This window comes from Gossypium raimondii, chromosome 10 (genome assembly GCF_025698545.1).
Source record: "Gossypium raimondii isolate GPD5lz chromosome 10, ASM2569854v1, whole genome shotgun sequence".
Classification (NCBI taxonomy): domain Eukaryota; kingdom Viridiplantae; phylum Streptophyta; class Magnoliopsida; order Malvales; family Malvaceae; genus Gossypium; species Gossypium raimondii.
Genome location: NC_068574.1, coordinates 54,419,327 through 54,440,748, shown reverse-complemented (window position 1 = coordinate 54,440,748; position 21,422 = coordinate 54,419,327). Strand labels below are relative to the sequence as shown.

At 30.9% G+C, this 21,422-nt stretch overlaps 2 long non-coding RNA genes across 2 annotated transcripts; both read left to right on the top strand.

The window, feature by feature from the left end:
• Positions 1–2,045: 2,045 nt before the first annotated feature.
• LOC105776119 (uncharacterized) lies at positions 2,046–3,619 on the top strand. The gene is made up of 3 exons (XR_001127871.2): positions 2,046–2,223; positions 2,693–2,778; positions 3,340–3,619. It is a non-coding gene; the product is annotated as an uncharacterized LOC105776119 (long non-coding RNA).
• Positions 3,620–16,491: 12,872 nt separating this feature from the next.
• On the top strand, positions 16,492–21,200 carry LOC128033759 (uncharacterized). The gene is made up of 4 exons (XR_008189791.1): positions 16,492–16,639; positions 17,071–17,144; positions 19,825–20,161; positions 20,255–21,200. It is a non-coding gene; the product is annotated as an uncharacterized LOC128033759 (long non-coding RNA).
• The last annotated feature ends 222 nt before the right edge of the window (positions 21,201–21,422 follow it).

Sequence of the window (21,422 nt, the reverse complement as noted above, 5' to 3'; positions counted from 1 at the left end):
AATCGTATTCCCAACATACTTGAAATTCTCCCATTATCCTCTTCAATTGTATTCGAACTAAAAAAGATTGTTAATTTGCTAAAATTCACACACTGACCTGAGCAACTCTCATATTCCTTTAAGATTCCCTTCAAAAGTGTTACTCCTCCAGTTGTCGCCTCACCAAAGAGAATACAATCATTCACGAAAAGCAAATGTGAGATTTGTGGACCCTTCGTACTAGCCTTAGCTCCTTTTCATTGCTAATCTCATCAACACCAAAAACCCCTCACTACAAATGAGGAAGAGAAAAAGGATTAAGTGGATCACCTTGACGAAACCCTCTTGTAGGATTAAAAATTCTCCCACTACTCCCATTAACATTCACCGAGTAAGAGATTGAAGAAATACACTTCATTATTAGATCCATCTATTCTTTAGCAAAACCCATCCACATCATTACTTCCTTTAGAAAACCCTATTCAACCCTATTATAAGTTTTGCTTATATCCAGCTTCAATGCGATGTAGCATTTTTTTCTCGTATACTTCTGTCGAAAAGTATGGAAAAGCTCATAGGCTAGTATCACATTATCAGAGATCAATCGCTCACTCACAAACGCACATTTGAGCATTGTTGATACACGCGCCAATAACTCCCTGAAGTCAATTAGCTACTACTTTCGCCACAATTTTATGAATGACAGTTCATAAACTGACAGGTCTAAAATTCACTAGGTTCGTAGGATTTGGAATTTTAGGAATTAGCATAATATTAGTAATATTTGCAAATTTAAAATCTTTACTGTCATTCATTATGCCCAAAATGTACGCAATGACATCGCTCCCTACAATATGTCGATACCTTTGAAAAAATAAAGCCAAAAAACCATTAACCCGCGCCTTAGTAAGGCCCATTTCCTTTAAAGCCCCATAGACCTTCTCTTCCGTGTACTTCGTCGTTAAAGTCGAATTGATATCGGAGGGAATGCTAGCCTCTATTCCAGACAATATGTGTGATAGATCACCTATCCCATTCGACGAAAATAGGTCTTGAAAAAAATCTAGTAGCTATTTCCCCAATCTCTTCTTGATCGCAAACCTCCCTTCCATCCTCACGCTCCAATTTACTAATAGAATTCATTCGCCTATTAACAGAAGCATAATTATGAAAGAAGGCTGTATTTTTATCCCCAAAACAAGGCTAGTTAGCACATGCCCTCTACTCCCAAAAAAGCTTTATCTTTATCAATCTCTAAATTAAGTTTGATTTTCGTGTCTATGAACTCTGCCAATGTGTTATCATTCGTATCCGTTTCCATCATGCTTTCTGATTTCTTTATAAGATCCCGTTTCAAACCATCTCAATTAGCCTTAATTGATTTCGCCCAACCATTCAATCCCTTTCGCATTCTATCCAACTTGTCAAAAATAGTACTAATGGTGGACTCCGATAACCATTTAATTTCCCCTTCAAACTTGAATCTCGATTCCCCTAAAAATGCCTTCCCTTGATCCGTACTTATAAGTAGTGGACATTGGTCTGAGAAGGAATGCGACAAGTGTGGGATTCGAGAATTTGGAAACAAAGTCAACCATTTATCATTTGCAACCCCTGTCTAATCTCACTTATGTTTCTCTCCAACAAATTTCATCTTTCCTAAGTGAACCACACACTAGAATAGCCCACATCTATTAGTTGACACTCTTCAAGGACTTCTCAAAAAACCTCAAACCACAGACATTCCAACATATGGTTTTCATTACGCCCGGTTTGTAATAGCCCGGTTTAATCTAAATCGGAATAGTGGTTTTGAAACTATAAATTCAAAGTCATAAAATTATTTTAATATTATTTTTTATATTTACAGCATGTTATTTGATATGTGTGAAAATTTCGTGATTTAATTTTACCGGTTGGTTAGTTAATTTGATAAAAAGGACTAAATCGTGTAAAATACAAAAGTGGTAGACTAATTGTTTAATTATTTATTTGCTCTGATTTATTAAACCAAAGGTCCTTATGATGATATTAGAACATTGGTTGTGCAAGTGGACATTTATGGACAACCATTATATGATTTGCATGTTATATCATTAAGGGTAATTAAGTAATTTGGTATTTAAGTTAATAAAATTAAAACAAAACAAATGAAATTCATTTTGTTCATCTTAGTTGACCGAATTTGAAGAAGGAGAAGCCATTAAAATACCTTGAACATTCGACCATTTGCATGATTCATTAGTAAGTTCGTTTTTGCTCGATTTTTAATGATTTTTACGTTTTTGAGATCGTTGCTTCGTATACTAGCTAGCCCGTGTCTTAATTTTTGAAATTTTTGATGATTTTGTGAAATTCCATTGATAAATATTCAAGCTTTTTGTTGTTTGATGATGGAAAATAAATATTTTTTGATAGATTATCATATTTTGTTAAGTGATTTTTTGACAAAAGCGTCAAATAGGGATTTATTTGTGAAAATGTGTAGTTAAATGTGTGAATAAATGATAAATATGGGCTGATATGTGCACTAGGAAAATTCGGCTAGCTTAAGAAGGTATTAAATTACATGAATTTTGTGTATTTGTGAAATAGGGACTAAATTATAAAAATGTGAAACTTTGGGGGCAAAAATGTAAATGTACCCAAATGTGTGTTTTGGATTAAATTGAATAAATTAGTTTTTGAATAAGATGAATTTGATATTATATAGATCAAGAAAAACAGAATTCGGACCTAGATCGGGGGAAACCGAAAGTTATCGACTAAACGACTCAATTCGCAGTTTTAGCATCCCAGGTAAGTTCATATGTAAAAAAAAAAATTGTTACAATTATTTTTTTATGCTTTGATATTGCATAAATTGTGTACATGAGAATACAGTAATGTTAATCGATAAATCGACTATGTTTAGCACTTAGTATGTGATTCGAGACAGCTTCGGCTATTTATGGCACTTAGTGTGCGATTGGGAATAGCTTCGGTTATATATGGCACTTAGTGTGCGAAACTGAGATAGCTTCAGCTATGTAAGGCACTTAGTGTGCGGGATTATAATAGTTTCAGCTATGCGATGGCAATTAATGTGCGAAATATTGAGTATTCGATAGTGTTACGAGAAGGTATGAGTTCGTTATGAATTTGTACAAGTATATACATGTATGTATGAAGTTCAAAAAGAAAAGGTTAAGAATTTTCTTATAAGTATATGAATAAGTTTATGGAAGGTTTGATATTATCATGAATTATACATTAATTTGTTCAAATTAATGATTTGTGTTTCATGAATTGTTGAGTATATTTAGTACGAACTTACTAAGCTTTGTAGCTTACCTTGTTTGTTTTTCCCGTGTTTTATAGATTTTGAAAGCTAGCTTGAGTTCGGGGATCATCCAGGAACATCGTCATTTTATCGATCGTTATTTCGGTACCTTATAAGTTTGTACTTTCGACTTATGGCATGTATAGACTAGTTTCGATATGGTATATTTTGATTAGTGTATATATATAGCCATGTGAAAATGGCTCAATAATACTGTTAATGTTTGTGAATATTATGCCATGAATTGAGCTCATTTTAGAAGTATGTTATATAGTATATAATTGTGTGATAATAAGGATGTCCAAATAAGTTTGCTGATTTTGCTTCTTAATGTTCAGATATGGATATTAAGTCATGCTCGAATGTGTTTAAATGCTTAATTATAATTGTCTTAATGGTGACTGATTGACGCTACCTAATTATGCTACAAATGTGTTTCAAAGACATTTAAATGTGGCTGTTTTTACATGTATAAATGCTGTCCAATTTAATGTATAAATGTTGTCCAATTTGATGTATAAATGCTGTCCAATTTAATGTATAAATGTTGTCCAATTTGGTGTATATGCTGCCTAATTTGATGTATAAATGTTGCCCAATTTGATGTATAAATACTGTCTAATTTGGTGTATAAATGTTGTCCAATTTGATGTATAAAAGCTGTCCAAAACAGGGTAGATTACCTATGTTTGTATTATGTTGCATAGTTAGTAAAGTGTTATGAAATAAATTTATACAAATAGATGTTTTGATATATGATTGGTATATGATATGTAATGATAAATGTTTGAAAATATTTTAAGTATTTGAATAATATAAAATTTTGATTAGGTAAATGGTAATGAAAGGGTTGAAATTTGAAACATGATTTGATAATGTAATTTAATTAGTAAAGCATGATTGATATTTGACGTGGTTTGTTAATGACCTATGTTTTGACGAATAAATTGTTTCGATCATTAAGTGAGATAAATTAAGGTTTAAATATTTATATATATACAACTATGGTATTTGGTATATTTTGTTAAGTATGAGATTTTTATATTTAGTAATGCTTTGTAACCCTAATTCGGCGTCAGATACGGGTTAGAGGTGTTACACGGTTGGCTTGCCTTTTGGCAGCTGCCGATCCTTGTTGAAGAGGAACAAAAGATTGCTCCGGATTAGCCATCATTAAGTCTTAAACTCATCGGCCCCATCTGAACTGATTTTTCATCTACCCATCACACTTTCAAACATACTTTGATCTAACATTACGCCTGTAATATAGCTCTCTTCTAGCTATTCTTTTTGGGCTTTTGAGAATTACCCTCCAGTGGGCTAAGAAACCCACTTAGACTAACCTTTTCACCAAATTAACCCGCTCATCATTCATGATTAAACCATCATGATCCATCAGCTTCAAATTAGTGTCCTTAATTTGTGGGAGTAGAGAATCCCTAGAATCCCTAAAAATATGCGGCAATTCAGTAGTTTCCAAAATTGTCGATATATTCTCTGATTCCACTTTCTCTTCCGATTGTTGACCAACATCCAAGACCTAGTTAGATGTACCATCATTACTAACCTTTCCATTGGCCCCGTTAAACACTTCAACACCCATTGTATAGGAACACTGCTTCATCGATTTCTTAGTAGAAAAACCAAATTTCAGACTCTCTTTCCCTAACAAATTTGATTCAGCTTTAAGCGCCAATGAGTAAGGGAGTTCATCTTTCAGTTTATCCTTTTCATCAGTTGGGATCCCATTACACACCTTAACCCCATGACCCATTCGTCCACACCCAAAGCAAAAATTCGGCAAGTTCTCATACTTAAAAGAAAGTCAAAATTTCTCTTGATTACCAACTGAGATAAAGAGCCCTCTTCGTAACGATTTCTACACATCTAACTAAACTCTTAAACAACAAAAATCCCCTTTGATTTATGATCTGATAACCCTTCCAAAAGTTGACCCAATTGCATGCATGAGATCTTTCTTATCACATTCCGGCAGGAATGGACCAATCTTAAGCCAAAATGGAGAGAGAACAAGCTAGATTTTACTTCGTTCTATGAGATTTACCAATCAATCAAAAATGATAAGTTTCCTTCGAAATAGCCAAGGTCGACCTTCCAGGATCATCTCCAAATCATCATCGTTCTCAAACGAGATCAGAAATAAATTTTGCCCTGCCACTTGGATCTCAAACTTCTTCCTTATCTTCCAAATACTCTTGAGTTGTGCACGAAAACTATCCGGATTGTAGGATTTCCTTGTCTACACAGAGCATAATAATGCCGGGCTATCACTCGGGACAACCAACGAACTCTTCACAGAAAACTAGACAAGTTCTTCTTCAAGGAGAGAGATCTCATCCTTCCCCATTCTAAAAAAAGTCACCACCTTCCTTCAATGCAACCACAACAATCATTGTTTCTTTAGGACACTAAGAGAAAGCACTATTGACTTTTTCAATTTTGTAATCGACATCTAAAAACACATTTTACTAAATAGTTTTTAATCATAAATAAAGATAAACTATATTGAGAGTGAAAATTAAATATGAAAATAATAATTTACAAAATGTTAATCCTCTTAACTAATGAAAATGAAAACTCACTTATAAAAGTAATTAATCAATTGGAAAATAGAATAACGTAATCAACAAAATATAATATAATAGATAAAATGTAAAATTTCAGCAACTAATAACAACAATAATAGATAAAACTCACTTATAATTTGAAATATTACTTGAGGGTATGTATGTATGTATAAACAGAGAATTTGATTATAATACCTCTTATATTATTAAAATTTGATACTATTAGTAGGATCATATTATTTTGAAACTAAATTATGATTAAAAATATAAAATTTCGATCGATGATTGTAGGTTTTGTGATTCAAACAACCTTTAAAAATTTTATCCTTTTTAGTTTTAATTATTAAATTAAAATTCAACCCTAAAATTAATTATTTTCAAAAGGAGCATAAATTGGTTGGCTGTTTATCCTAAAACGAAGTCCCAACTGATATTTAGACAAAATTTGAAATTGTCTTAACTCAATGTTCAAATTGATGTTTAGATAGAAGTTTGAACAAGATAACTTAAAGTGAGAAATAGGAGAATAAGGCAAAGAGCGTAATATATATACAAGCTTCGTTAATGTAGCTTGGATAAACAATCCTAAGTTTATAATGTTTATAGAATCTCGCTAAATGAATGATTTTATTTAACAATCATCAGGATCACCTATTAGCTTAGCCCAATCTATCCTTAGACAAGAAGTAATTGCAATCCCAAAACTGATCCTAATTGTTACAAATCACTGACAAAAAAATTTCACTTATAAATCGCAATAACTCTCAAACAAAATGTCTATCACAAGTGAAAAATTACAAACCAAAAGATCAATAAAACACTTTACAAAAACTCCCAAAATGCACTCAATAGTCGCACCAAATGTAGTCAACCAATACAAGAGCTCTTCAACCGAATTTTTGATAAGATTAAAACTTTAAGTGTTGGGGATTGACCCGATTAAGTAACGAACAAGTAAAAAATAGTGGAAGTAATTGAGAAATTGAACACACAAATTTAACGTGGAAAAACCTCTCCAAAGAGGACAAAAAACCATAGGCAAAGATAATTATACTATAATGGCAAAAGAATGAAGAGTAAAAAGATGAAGATAAAAACTAAACCCTTAAACCTGAAAAAACAAAGAACCCTCAAAACGTAAACACAAAATTCTCCAAAAGTGTTATATGAGTTCTAATATCTAATTGGTGTATTTTCTAAGGTTGTAAGAGCCTATTTATAGGCTAAATTCATAGGTCAAATAATAAAATAATCTAGACTAATCAGAGTTTGATTGAAACAAATAAACAGAGTTTAACTGGAAGATTATTTCTCAAATTTGACTGAAATAGGAGTCATACTTAACAAATCTCTAACTTCACTTATATTTCCATAACACCATCTTTGCCAAAGCCCGCCACAAGCCTATCTTGAACTATGCAGGAAATTAATTGAGTCAAATATGTGCTTAGAAATTGGAAGATTTCTAGCCTTCAACTTGTATGCTGCCAAATCAAAACCAACCCAGGTATGATTTTCACGAACACAGTGCCTTAAATTTTCAAAACTTACATCTAAAAGAGAACCTCTCTTCAATCAAACGATCATACCTTTTTCCCTCTTATGACCAAGTTGCTCCGCTCCAAACCAGTTGATTCAACTTCGTAACGGACGAGGGACGTCCGATTTCACTAGTAAATGTAGAACCTTTCAGAATATAAAGACTGTCGGTTCTTTTACTTTTTAACAAAATGAAAGCCCCACAAGACACCTTAATGCCGCTCGACTCAATGTTGATTCTGCAACCTTTTGAGTCTAAAACACTCAATGAGATGAGATTCTTTCGTAAATTAGGTACATACCTAACGTCTGAGAGTGTCCTAAACGTCTCATCGTGCATCCTAATTTTAACAGTGTCAATACCAACTACCTTACTGGATAAATCGTTTCCTATCCGCACAACCATTCTCTATTATGACACATGTGGAAAGAACATCCTAAATCTAGGATCCACTCAGACGTAAGCTCGGAGCTTTTGCTCGTTGACACTAATAAGAAATCATCACCACTTTCGTCGGCCAAATTAGCACCAACTATATCTTCCTCGTTACTTTCAGCAGCCCTTTTATTTCATAGTTTATAATAATCTACTTTGGCTTGACCTAACTTCTTACAATAGCGACACCTTTTGTCTTGCTTCTTTGATGTAACCAAAATGGAAGCTTGCCTATCTGCCTTGCTATCCTAATCAAACTCATTGTTGAGTTTGTCTTTACTCAACAAATGACCTTTCACATCCTCGAATAAGAGTTTGCCTCTGTCATAAATCAGGGTCTCCTTGAAAGACTTGTATGAAGGGGGTAAAGAACACAATAATAGCATAGTCTGATCTTCATCGTCAATCTAAACCTCAACGTTACTTAAATCATTTAAAAGGGTAATGAATTGAATGATGTGATCTCTAAGAAGCTCACATTCGTTCATGCGAAACGTAAATAGACATTGTTTCAACACTAAATGGTTAGCCAGAGACTTAGTCACATAAAGAGTTTCTAACCTTTTCCACAAGGTGGATGAGGTCCTCTCCATTAATACCTCATACAATACCCTATTTGCGAGGCACAACTGGATTGCAAACAAGGCCTTTTCATCAAACTCTTCCCATTCTGATTAATCTAGATTTTTGGGCTTTTTCCCGGTAACGACCTTTTTCAGGCCAGTCTGAACTAAAATTGTCATCATCCGAACTTGTCACAAATTGAAATTTGTGACACCATCGAACTTCTCAATGTCAAACCTTGTTGTTGCCATCTCTGAATAGGCTGATCTATGAAAATTGAACTTGTTTTGATAACACTTTGGGGATCAACTTGATTAAGCAACGAACAAGTAAAAAATAGCGAAAGAAATTGAGAAATTGAGAAATTGAACATAAATTTAACATGGAAAAACCTCTCCAAAAAGGATAAAAAACCACGGGCAAAGATAATTTTATTATAATGACAAAAGAATGAAGAGTACAAAGATGGAGATAAAAATTAAACCCCGAAACCCAAAGAAACAAAGAATCCTCAAAACGTAAATATAAAATTCTCCAAAAGTGTTATAAGTTCTAATATCTAATGGGTGCATTTTCTAAGGTTGTAAAAGAGCCTATTTATAGGCTAAATTCATAGGTCAAATAATAATAAAATAATCTAGACCAATTAGAGTTTGATTGAAACAAATAAACAGAGTTTAACTGGAAGATTATTTCTCAAATTTGACTGAAATAGGAGTCATACTCAACACTAAGTTAATAATTGAATTTATCTCTTGAATTATATTGAATATTTATGCCATAACTTCCTTCACATCCAAGTACAACCAACTTGATCTCCAAGTAAAAGGATGAGAATAAGGTATGAAATGAGGAAAACTAATCCTTGCTCCTTTTCCTCTCCAAATTTGATCAACAACTTTGAATACAGATTAGAACATGGCTTGAGGATCATTTGCTGACTGAGAATCATACCATGGAGAACTAAGGAAAAAAAATGCCAACTTTATATTGCACTTAGATTGTCTTGAAGGCATATCTAGATTGCCTTCTAAATTAATTATTAAATTAATTAATTTAATCTTCTTATAAATTTTAAAATTTTACTAAATTAATTTAATTCAAAACAAAATTTAAATTTTAGAAGGAGATTAAATTAATTAACTAAATTAATTTCAACATTATAATAGCAAATCGATTAATACTATTAAGGGATAACAAATTTTCAACAATTTATTTAATTGATCTTTAATGTTTTAAAAATTAAAATTTCAATATTGCAAAAAATAATACTTTAGACAAGGGATAAAAAGTACAAAATGATCAATTTTAATGCATTATTTTAATTTCTATCACTTTTTCACTTTAATTCTTAATGATTTTTTAACCTTAACCCAATATTTAAAAATAGGATATTTTTGGGCGACCAAAATAAAAATGTAAACATAAAAGTAAAATCAACCTCAAAAAGTCAATTTAAAATTTTTAATTTGAAAAGTCATTTCATATACTTTAGACGATGAAAGTATAGGCAACAATCCCACGACTGTTTATCGTTACAATAGAATTTTAACAATAACAGCACAACATTTAGAAATGACTTTTGACGTTGATAATATCAATTTTTCTTTAACCCTAAGTCATTCAGTCTCAAGGTGTAATATACCGAAAAAGAACTCATTTTATTCGTTTTCTTTCATGACTACAAATTGATTTGATGGTGGGAGTTACCAAAATCAATCAACACCATTGCATATGAGTTACAAACTACATTGACTTGCCATTATTTTAGTTGTCTGACATTCGGAATACCTTTGCTTCATCTCTTTCAATCTGCAGATGGTCTTTGCAACACCACCTCTTCATCACAGAGTGCTTTTGTATCCGAATTGGAGACCCTATTTTGCTACAACCGTAAAGTTATTGATATAAAATTTAAAATTATCAAATTATTAAAAATAAATTAAGAATAAGGTTAAATGTGAAAGTGTATTTGAATCCATTGATATTTTAAAATCTTCGAGTTTTACAGTTTTGATCTTCTAAATTAGCACACAAATAATTTAGAGAAGATGATTAAAAGATGGAATGTCGGAAAAGTAATATATGTGTAATTTGGGGATCATAACCTTAGTATATAACTTCTGCACATTAATCTTAATTCCAATCAGTCTATTATCAATTAAAAATTAATTACAAAAGTATTTACACATATTTGACCCATACTTAATTTATTAACTAAATTGTTAGAGGTTGGTGTTGGGTCATATATGCACATTTATTAGGCTTAAATTGCATTAGTCGGATCTTACTTTCTTGGTCCAAAAAAAGGGTATTGCTATGCCAAGGCCATAGTCGCAGAAATGTAACCAGCCTCATACGCGGCGTGTTGTGGTCAGAGAATGGTTAATTATTTTCTATATTATTACTCTCTATTTACTTTCTTAGTACATTACCATTATATTATCATATTTAATTCATTTGACTTCAATATAGATTGAGAGACTGTAAAATTACCAAAATTGCATTTATTAAATTATAAATAAAGATTAAAAGATCAATTAAATTTATGATGTAATGACAAATGATTTTCGTTAAAAAAGTCTTTACTAACATATAGTCTTGTGTTCCATTCTTGTTAACTCTTTACTCCTTTTCTCTATCAATAAATAAATAAAATAAGAAAACCATTACACTATATTGTAAGTGAAAGTTAACTATGAAAATTAAGAAAATATTATAACAATAACACTAATAATATTCAAAATATTGAATTTTCTCAATTAATAAATAGATATAGAAAAATGCACTTACTATAATAAATAAATATAAGCGAAATGTTAATTAAGAGAAAACCAATAAAAAAATGAAGAGACTGATTAATTAGTATTTTTTTGAACAATTTTATTATTGGTTCAAATCATTTTTTTTACACAATGCCTAAAAATTATCTATGACCCCTCTCCAACACATAAGTAGGAGGATAATGCACTTCAGCGCACTCGAACCCACATCCTTCTGTATTGGCAACAATGCCCATGTCAATCGAGCTAAGACTCAATTGACTAATTAGTATTTATTTTTATCTTTGCCTAATAAAAATAGAACAAAATTATTAAAAGGGTAAACTACAAAATAGTCAATTTTGGTTAATTTTTTTTCCATTAAATTATGAAAAGTTATATTTTGGTCACCAACATTATCGAGTTAATGTTTAAGTCACTCATCCATTAATAGTCATTACAACCTTAATGGTAAAGTAACATGGCACGTTAGCACAAGGGTTAATATCTAATTTCACCCTAACACTATAGTTAACATATTTAGTCCTTTTACAACTTTTTTTTAACGATAATTCTAAAAAATATTAAAAATTCTTTAAAATTTTATAAAATTATTTATTTACTTTTGAAACTACAAAAAATTATAATTATGAAAAAAAGAAATTTTAAAACTCATAAAATCCTTAAAAATTAATATAAGTTTAGTCACTTTAGGTTAAATTTTAAAATTATAAAAATAATTAAAATATAAAAATTCTTTAATTTTTTTGAAATTTCATCATTGATTTTTAAATAATATAATATTTTGAAAACATAATATCAATAAGAGAAATATTTGATAAATTGCCAAGAAAATTTTTAGACTCGACAAATATGGTCACAGGGGTTGACAAGTGTCCTATAGAGATATACTAAAATATTAAAAAAGACACATGATAATTTTCTAAAACTACTTATGAAAAAAATATATATATTGACAGCATACCTAATACTAACCCTATCAAGAATAGGTTTTGAAAATAAATTTAAGATTACCTAGAATACTACTAGCCGACCTAAAATTTCTACCATAGGATCTTAAAAAAACAGCTAATAAAAGCTAAAAAAAAAGTGAACCATTAGATTAGTAAGAATGAAATCCCAACCATTGGAGAAAAGAAAAAGGGTTAAAAAAAGGTGGAAATTGGCATTTCCTGGTTACGGGTATCTAAGACACCAAACAAATATGAAATTAGGGGATCCTTTGAATGTGTGATGCATTTATTTACAATTAGTGTAAAAACAATTGTGATAGTGAAATTAAATACTATAATGATATTATAGCATAAAATAAAAAAAATTAAATACACCGCACTGAAAATAAACGCCATCCAAAGAGACACTAAATTCAAAACGTGTATAATCTTTTTAGATGAAACACAATACCATGCCTTTACAACACCATTATCTTTTTATTTAATTTATCAATTTTTTTGAATTTTAAATTTCTCAATTAGTAATACTAATTTTTCTTTTTGCTTTTTAACATACCCATCATCTCCAAAAAGTTTCATCGAACAATAAAAGCAAAAACAAAGAAGCAAAAATCAAGCCTCAGAATGAAGAATGAAAATTGAAACCGAAACTAAAATGAATAAAGAAACAAATATATATTTGATATATGAATTTTAATTTGTTACAATTATACACATAAAATTTTGATTGTAATTTAAATATATACACAAAATTTTAATTTTGATTCAACCATACACATTTAAAGAAATAAATATATAAATTTATTTTTATATTAGATAAATATAATTAATATTGTATGCAATATTTAAATATAAAAATATTATATCAATAATTATATTAATAATTTATGAAAATTGATCAATTTAAAATTTCATGTATAAAATTATACAAAATAAAAAATAACATATAAAATTACACATTAAAACAAAATTGATATATATTTTTAAAAATTTAGCCCTTTAAAAAAGTTCCTAATAATGCTCAATAAAGTAAACTATTATCATGATCTGTCATGTTCTTTGTCCCCTTTTCTGGAAAGATTTCCCACTATAAATCCACTCATCAATCACGTTGCACTTTTTGTTTGCAAATAATAATATTAGTTTTTATTTAAAAGAAAAATATATTAGTCTTTTTCATAATTAAGATGGTATTTTATTAATTCATAATAAAAAATTCACTTGATAATTATTTAACAAAAAATAATATAATAATAAATTTGAATTTAATAGTAAAATTTGTAAGTACAAATATCCTGTGAGGAAAATCTTGAACACACGAACGAAAAAAAAGAAAGAAATAGGACAAGACTCCAAAGCGTGTATCAAACCACTATCTTTAAGGTTATATTTGCCCCTACCTATCTTCGATGTACAAATGAGTTCCAAGCAAATTAATCTCGAGGATACAATGAAATTAATGACTATTTGTGTTTGCACTGACAAGAATAGTTTACTAAGCACTAAGCAATATATAGCAAGAAACTCAATTTCTACAAAGAATTTCTGCAGAACTTTTTATAGAACAATCTAATAATATTAGAAAATGAGGAAGGATAGAAAGAACTTTTAGAACTTGTTTGTGTGATTTTCAAATGAAATCTCATTCCTATTTATAAGAATTTTCATGTCTCTTCATAGAGACATCTTTCAATAGTGTATTTATGAATAAATAAATAATAATAATTATTCATTTAATTTTATAACCATTTAAATAATATTATTTGAATAGTTATAATTCTTTTTAAAAATCAAATGATAGAACTTTTGACCAATGACCAAAAGATTTATCTTTTGACTAATTACACCCATTCATTTATAGTTATTGGAATACTATAAATATTTGAAAATGTTCCAACACAATTTTAACAATGTTAATATTTTTAAAAAAATCACTTTAATATTTTTATCAAAATGCTTTAATATTTTTATCAAAATAAATGTTAAATTTCTTATTTAAGTGTAGTATAGGGATCGAAATTAAAATTTGACTATTAACTTATAAATATGTATATTTAAAATTATTTTAATTAAAAATTTAAATAGATAATCATATTGCTTAAAATATCTTGCCGCATCCAAACCTTTGAAATATATATATACATCTTTGTTGGAAAACAATAAAATAAATTTTTTTAAAATGGAAAAATAAAAAATATAAATGTTAATTCGATTGGTATCGGTATTGTTGTCAGTATAAGAGAACATAAATTCGAGCATGTTCAAGCACGTTTTATCCTCCTATTTAAAGGTTGAAGAAGAAGTAAGAGTAATTTTAGACATTTCATAAAAAATATAAATGTAACTGAATAAAAAATTATTAACTCTGCATGATTAAGAGAACCTATTGGTAAACAAAACTTAAGCGAAAAGCATAATTTTTGGGTAAATTTACCTGTTAGTTACTCTAGAGTTAGATCGTTTTCATTTTGATCATTTCAATTTTTTTCATGGGGTCATTTTTTCATTCGTGAAACAGTTTTACTAGATATACTTGCACTTTTGTATTTGGATCTCTTTAATTGAAAACTCTTACTTTTTTTTCTTACATCACTTTGAAAATTTTAGGTAGAAATTGAGTGGATTGATTTGTGTTGAATATCAATCAATCAAAGATTCTTTTAAACACTTTTAGCGTGAATGTATTTTTTAATTGAAGAAATCCAATTTTTATTGAAGACTAATCATAGAAGATCTATACATATTTGATTCATTATTGAAGACTTATTGAAGCACAATTCAAGGGAAGATATGTGTCGAAACTATTTTTATTTTGAAAAACGGGGTCGACTTTTAAAACGAAAATGGAGTCGCTATTAATCTTTTTTCGAGGTGTGATCGCGTCACCTTAAGATTAATCATTTTAATAAAATTTTTTGATTTATTAAAATAATAATTTTGGTCTACAAAATTCGAGAAAATGGGCTCGGGAGTCGGTTACACACGAGGAAGGATTAGCACCCTCGTAACGCCCAAAAATTGGTACCTAATTCATTAATTAACGTCCTAATGTCGAAAATTTGAAAAGATTTTAAAAATCTGAATAAATCATGTTGACACCATTTTTTTGATGGAAAACGGGGTCGACTTGGGTTTTGGAAAATGAAAACGAAAATGGGAGTCGCCACCGATCCTTTTTAATGAGGTGTGATCGGATCACCTTGAAAAGTGATTATTTTTAATAAACGATTTGATTTTATTAAAACAACAAGTTTGGTCCACGAAATTCAGAAAAACGGGTTCGGGAGTCGGTTACGCACGAGGTAGGATTAGCACCCTCGATACGCCCAAAATTGGTACCTAGTTAATTACTTAATGTCTTGGTGTCGAAAAACTGAAAACTTTAAAGAAATTTAAAATACTATCCTTAAAAAAAACTCGAATAGCATGAATTAAAATTTAAGAGAATATTTGGCTATTTGGTCAAACGGAAAAATCGAAACCCAGCGCATTAGGACACGTTTCCTTAAATTTCCAAACGCAAAATATTGTCTTATTTTAAAATTTTTAAAAGGATATTAAGCCATTTGGTTGAACAAGAAAAATCGACACCCAGCACCTTAGGGCATGTTTTCTCGAATTTCAGTGGACTAAAATGAAACAAGAGTAAAATTTCAGGGCTAGATCAAAATAAAAGAAAAATAACGAAATAGGACCAAACTGTAATACGCTGCAAAATCAGGGGGATTGCACATACAAATAGCCCGAATACTAAAAACACGCGGATCCTCCGGGTCGGGTCGGGTCAACACGCGGATCCTCCCCACCAAAATGACGTCGTTTCATGTTTAGTATAATGTAACAGCCCAATTTTCAGTAGTGTCAGAACAATGATTTGAGATCACTAAATTTGATGAAAAAGTTAGAAATATTTTTGAATCAGTGAATTTTGTGATTTAAAAGAAATTATTAGGTAAATTGGGTCAAAAACGAGGTATCGAGACCTCGATATCATAAACTGAGCCGTAAATATTTTTATAAATATTTACAGAGTGTCAATAGGATAATATTAAAGTTTCGTTAAGAAATTTTAACGTTTCGATAGTTAATTATGAAAAAGGATTAAATTGCAATAGGGATAAAAGTTTAATTATAGATTAAAGAAAAGTTAAAAGGACCAAATGGGCAATTATGTCTTTTTCCAAAGTTGAGGCGGCATAAGTATAAAAATCTGAGATTTTATGTGTTAAAAAATATTATTATATTATAGTAATGATTATGTTTTTATATTATATTATTATTAATATATTATATTATATTATATATATACATAAAACAAAAGAAAGAATAGAAAAAGAAAGAAAAGAAACAGAATAGAAGAGACGAAACAGAGAAAGAAACAGAGAGCAAAACGGGCAGAGAAGGAAGGAAAGAAAGAAAGAAAGAAAGAAAAAGAAAAAGGGGAATTTAAGGTTTTAAGGTTCCAAGCTCAATTGGTAAGTCAAATTAAGTCTTTTTCTTATAATTTTGAGTTTTGGAATCCTAGAGATAAATACTACTTGATTTATGTTGATATTTTGAAAGTTAGTAGATTGTTAGACATGAGTTATGTTGAATTAATTGATGAACTAGAGGTTAAAATGATTGAATTTTAAGTTAGAAGTTAGTAAAAGATTGATTTGTAAAATAAAATATAAGTTTTGAATTGATAGGGATTAAATTGAAAGAATCCCGAAATTAGGGATTTATGGGGAAATTGAAGAATTAAACTGAGTTTATAGTAAGAATTAAGAGAGAATATAGAGTTAGAATGAAAAATAAAATTAGTATTGATAAGGGATTAAATTAGAATTTGGGTAAAGTTTAGGTATACGGAAATGTTTTAATGAAATTGTGTATTAATGATTTTAATTGTTTAATTACGTAGCTAATGTCGTACACGAGTCATTGTCCGAGAAAGGAAAGGGAAAGTGGACAAGAAGTGACTCGAGAGAAATTCCGGTTAGTATTACCATAATTCGAATTTAATTATTAATCGTTAAAATTTAAATTAATATACATGATAAGAAAATTGAGGTGAGTATCATGATTGAATCGAATGAAATATATATATATATATATATATACGTATTGATATTGAATTTATTGATAGTAATTGTTGAATTTTGAATAATATGTTTAGTAAATAAAAATAAGGAGAATATCGATATTTAATTGAATGAATTAAAAATATGAATTGAATAAAAGTGAATTAAATTATGAATAAGTGTGAATACGTGAATTGAGTATTGACTGAAAAGTGGTTTGATTCGAATCGAAGTATGATTTGTGAAATATGTATTGGTACTGAACTGTACATTGATTTGAAAGTGGGAAGTGAATTTGAAATAGAAAAATGTATTGAATCAAATGGTGATTAAATTGGAATGATTTGAATTGAAAGTATGAGAAAGTGATTGAATTGAAATGTGATTCGGAAACCCTATTAACTAGTCGGGCTGAGTCGGATATAGTTGGCATGCCATAGGATTGGAAGAGTTCAGGGATACTTCGACCTCGAGTCGATGAGACACTGGGTGTCACTATATTTCTTCGGATAGATTCGATGAGGTACTGGGTACCAACTTACTTTGGCTTTGCCGATGAGACACTGGGTGTCAACTATTGCTTCGAACTATCCGATGAGGCACTGGGTGCCATTCTGGTGTGTTTGGTTGGATCCGTGTATCCGCCAAGGTCCGAGTCTTGTTAATAGGGGTAAATAATTGAAATGAGAAAATTTGAATAAGTGTGACTGATTGGGATATGGAAAGAAATGAGAAAGTGAAATTGTGAATTGATATGTGAATTGGAAATCGAGATATGAGATTTAAATATATGAACCCAAAGTTCATAATATGATAAAGAGTAAATTTTGTTATATGATATTAGTGAGTAAAAATTGCAATAAAATTGATATTGAATATAAATTAAATGAAATGAATTGTATATGAATTGAAATGAACTATTGGAATGAGATGTAAAGAAAAAAAATCCCACGGAATTGAGATAGTGAAATAAGGTATGAATACAATTAAATATAAGATTTGAATTATTGCTTATTGTTATTAATTATCAAGTTGATTTAATGTATGAGATAATTAATGAATAATTGTAGACATAAATAAAATATATATAATTTATCGATTAATGTTATTAATTTGAATTATGGTAATACCACTGAGTATACCCATACTCAACAGACGGTTGTTTCCGTCATGCGCAGTTAGTAAAAAACCGTTGTTCGATCCAAAGATCCAAAGTAATCCCGACCTCGAGACATTTTAGTGATGTACCTTTCTGTTGATAATGTGGCATGTACCTAGGTAATGTATAAACCTAAGTGATGTATAGGGATTAGTCATTTTGAATGTTGTATCTATGAGATTGCTAAAGAAAGATGTGTGAGTATGTGATAATGTTTGGCTTTTAAAATGGTTAAGTATGAAAATCAAGAAAGGGTAAACTTTGCAAAGAAATAGAATTCAGGCAGCAACAGTGATGTAACTTTGAAAAATCACCTAGGATAGTATAAAATGAATTAGAGGGTGAATAATATATTAAATTAAATCTTGTTAAGTCTATTTTCATAAAAAATAACGGTTTAGCAAAAAGAATTTTATATTTTAAGATATGTGAATTTTAGTGAGACAGGGTCAGAACTGTTTTGGAGTCCCCTGTTCTAAGTTTAGAAAATCACTAAAATGGTACAAAAATAATTATGAGTTGTAGTTTATATGTATAGAATCCTTATTGAGTCTATTTTCTGTAGAAACAAGTAATAACTTCATATGACAATCCTACAATGAGAAATTTTATTTTTAGTGACAAGAGGTCAGGGCAGTCAATTGGTGAAACAGGGCTTACTTTAACTAATAAACTGTACTAATTGGCTGGACCAAAAATTATGAAATTTTTATGGTAGGAAGATATACGAGTTTAGTTTCAGGTAAAATTTATGGAATTAAATTTTGAGTTCCGTAGCTAAAATTATAAGTAATTTAGTAACTGCTGCGCGATTGGGCAGATTTGTTGTAAACTGTTTGATACTTTCGGTAATGCCTCGTAACCCTATTCCGACGACGGTTCGGGGTTAAGGGGTGTTACATATAAATATTAAAAAAACCAAAAAAAAAAACAAATCAGTTTCATCACTTTAAAAAAAAACAAGAGAGAACTTTCTCATTCTCTCTCAGGCCCCAAGTCCGGCCATAGGTTCCGGCAATCCTCCGTAGTAGACGCTGCAGTCAAGTCAAGCCACCGTCTTGTGATGGCGAAAACTAAAAAAAGGTAATTTTTTTCTCATTTTCTTTATTTTTGCTATTTATATTTATATTTATATATATGTAATCGAAAAGAAAAGAGAATAAAATAAAAAAAACCTTCCAGATCGAAAAAAGAAAAAAAAAGGAACAACACCTTGAATCTATTTTTTATTTTCTTTCGATTGAATCCTTTTTGTTACAAAAGTTGTTGGAAGCCCCCCCAAAATCTCGTAGAGAAAAAAAATAAAAATAGAGACCCCCCACTTTACAATGCAACACATTCGGCTTTATAGCCGAAAGAAAAGAAAAAAAGATCTAAGAAAATCTCTCATTGCTACTGTTTTCTTCTGCTTTGCGTGTTTCTTTTCTCTTTGCAGGGAGTTGTTGGCGCGATAGGGAATAGGCGGTACGGTGGCAGAGGGTAGGTGGTGCGGCTCCAGAGATTAGGAGGCTAGGGTTTCTCTTTTTTTGTTTAGGTTGTGGGCTGTTAGGGTTAGATTTAGGTGGGTTGGGATTTGGGTCTTTATTGGGCCATCTGATTTGGGTTTGTAATTGGGTTAGTTTGGGTTTGTTTGCCTGGGCCGGGCGAAATTGGGCTACTACAGCTGCCCCTCTTTACTCGTTGTTGTGTAACAAGAACAGAGCAAAGAGTAAGAAAGACCAATTTTGCCCGGTCTCACCGAGTCTTGACTTCTTGGTGCCTTTCTTTTTCAGGTAACTTTATCCCAGTCCACAGTGTCTCGTTGCTTCGATCGACTTCACTGCACTTCAGAAAGATCTGACTTGTAGCTTCAATCTTTTTCGCAGCAACTTCAGGGGGATGATGTTTGTGGTTCTAGTCTGCTCCACTGCTACGTCAGGGAGATAAGATTTGTATCTTCAACCTGTTCCACTGTGACTTTAGGGAGATAAGGTTTGATCCAATTCGACCTACTCCAACTTTAGAGGTATATGATTCATCGTTTTCATCCACTCCACTGCAACTTCAGGGAGACACGATTGATATTTTTCGTCTGGTCCACTGCAACCTCAGGGAGATAAGACCTGATGCGATCTACTCTGCTGTAACTTCAGAGAGATAAGATCCTTTATTTTAATCCGCTCCACTGTAACTTCAGGGAGATAGGATAGTGTCTTCGATTTGCTCCGCTGTAATCTCAGGGAGATAAGATCTCTGGCTTCAATCTGCTCCACTGTAATCTCAGGGAGATAAGATCTGAAATTCTTCAGTCTACTCCACTGTAACCTCAGGGAGATAAGACCTGATGCGATCTACTGTACTGTAACTTCAGAGAGATAAGATCCTTTATTTTAATCCGCTCCACTATAATATCAGGGAGATTAAGATTACTATCTTCAATCTGCTCCGCTGTAATCTCAGGGAGATAAGATCTCTGGCTTCAATCTGCTCCACTGTAACCTCAAGGAGATAAGATCTGAAATTCTTCGGTCTACTCCACTGTAACCTCAGGGAGATAAGACCTGATGCGATCTACTCTGCTGTAACTTCAGAGAGATAAGATCCTTTATTTTAATCCGCTCCATTGTAACTTCAAGGAGATAGGATAGTGTCTTTGATCTGCTCCGCTGTAATCTCAGGGAGATAAGATCTCTGGCTTCAATCTGCTCCACTGTAACCTCAAGGAGATAAGATCTAAAATTCTTCGGTCTACTCCACTGTAACCTCAGGGAGATAAGACCTAATGCGATCTACTCTACTGTAACTTCAGAGAGAGAAGATCTTTTATTTTAATCCGCTCCACTGTAACTTCAGGGAGATAGGATAGTGTCTTTGATCTGCTCCGCTGTAATCTCAGGGAGATAAGATCTCTGGCTTCAATCTGCTCCACTGTAACCTCAGGGAGATAAGATCTGAAATTCTTCGGTCTACTCCACTGTAACCTCAGGGAGATAAGACCTGATGCGATCTACTCTGCTGTAACTTCAGAGAGATAAGATCTTTTATTTTAATCCG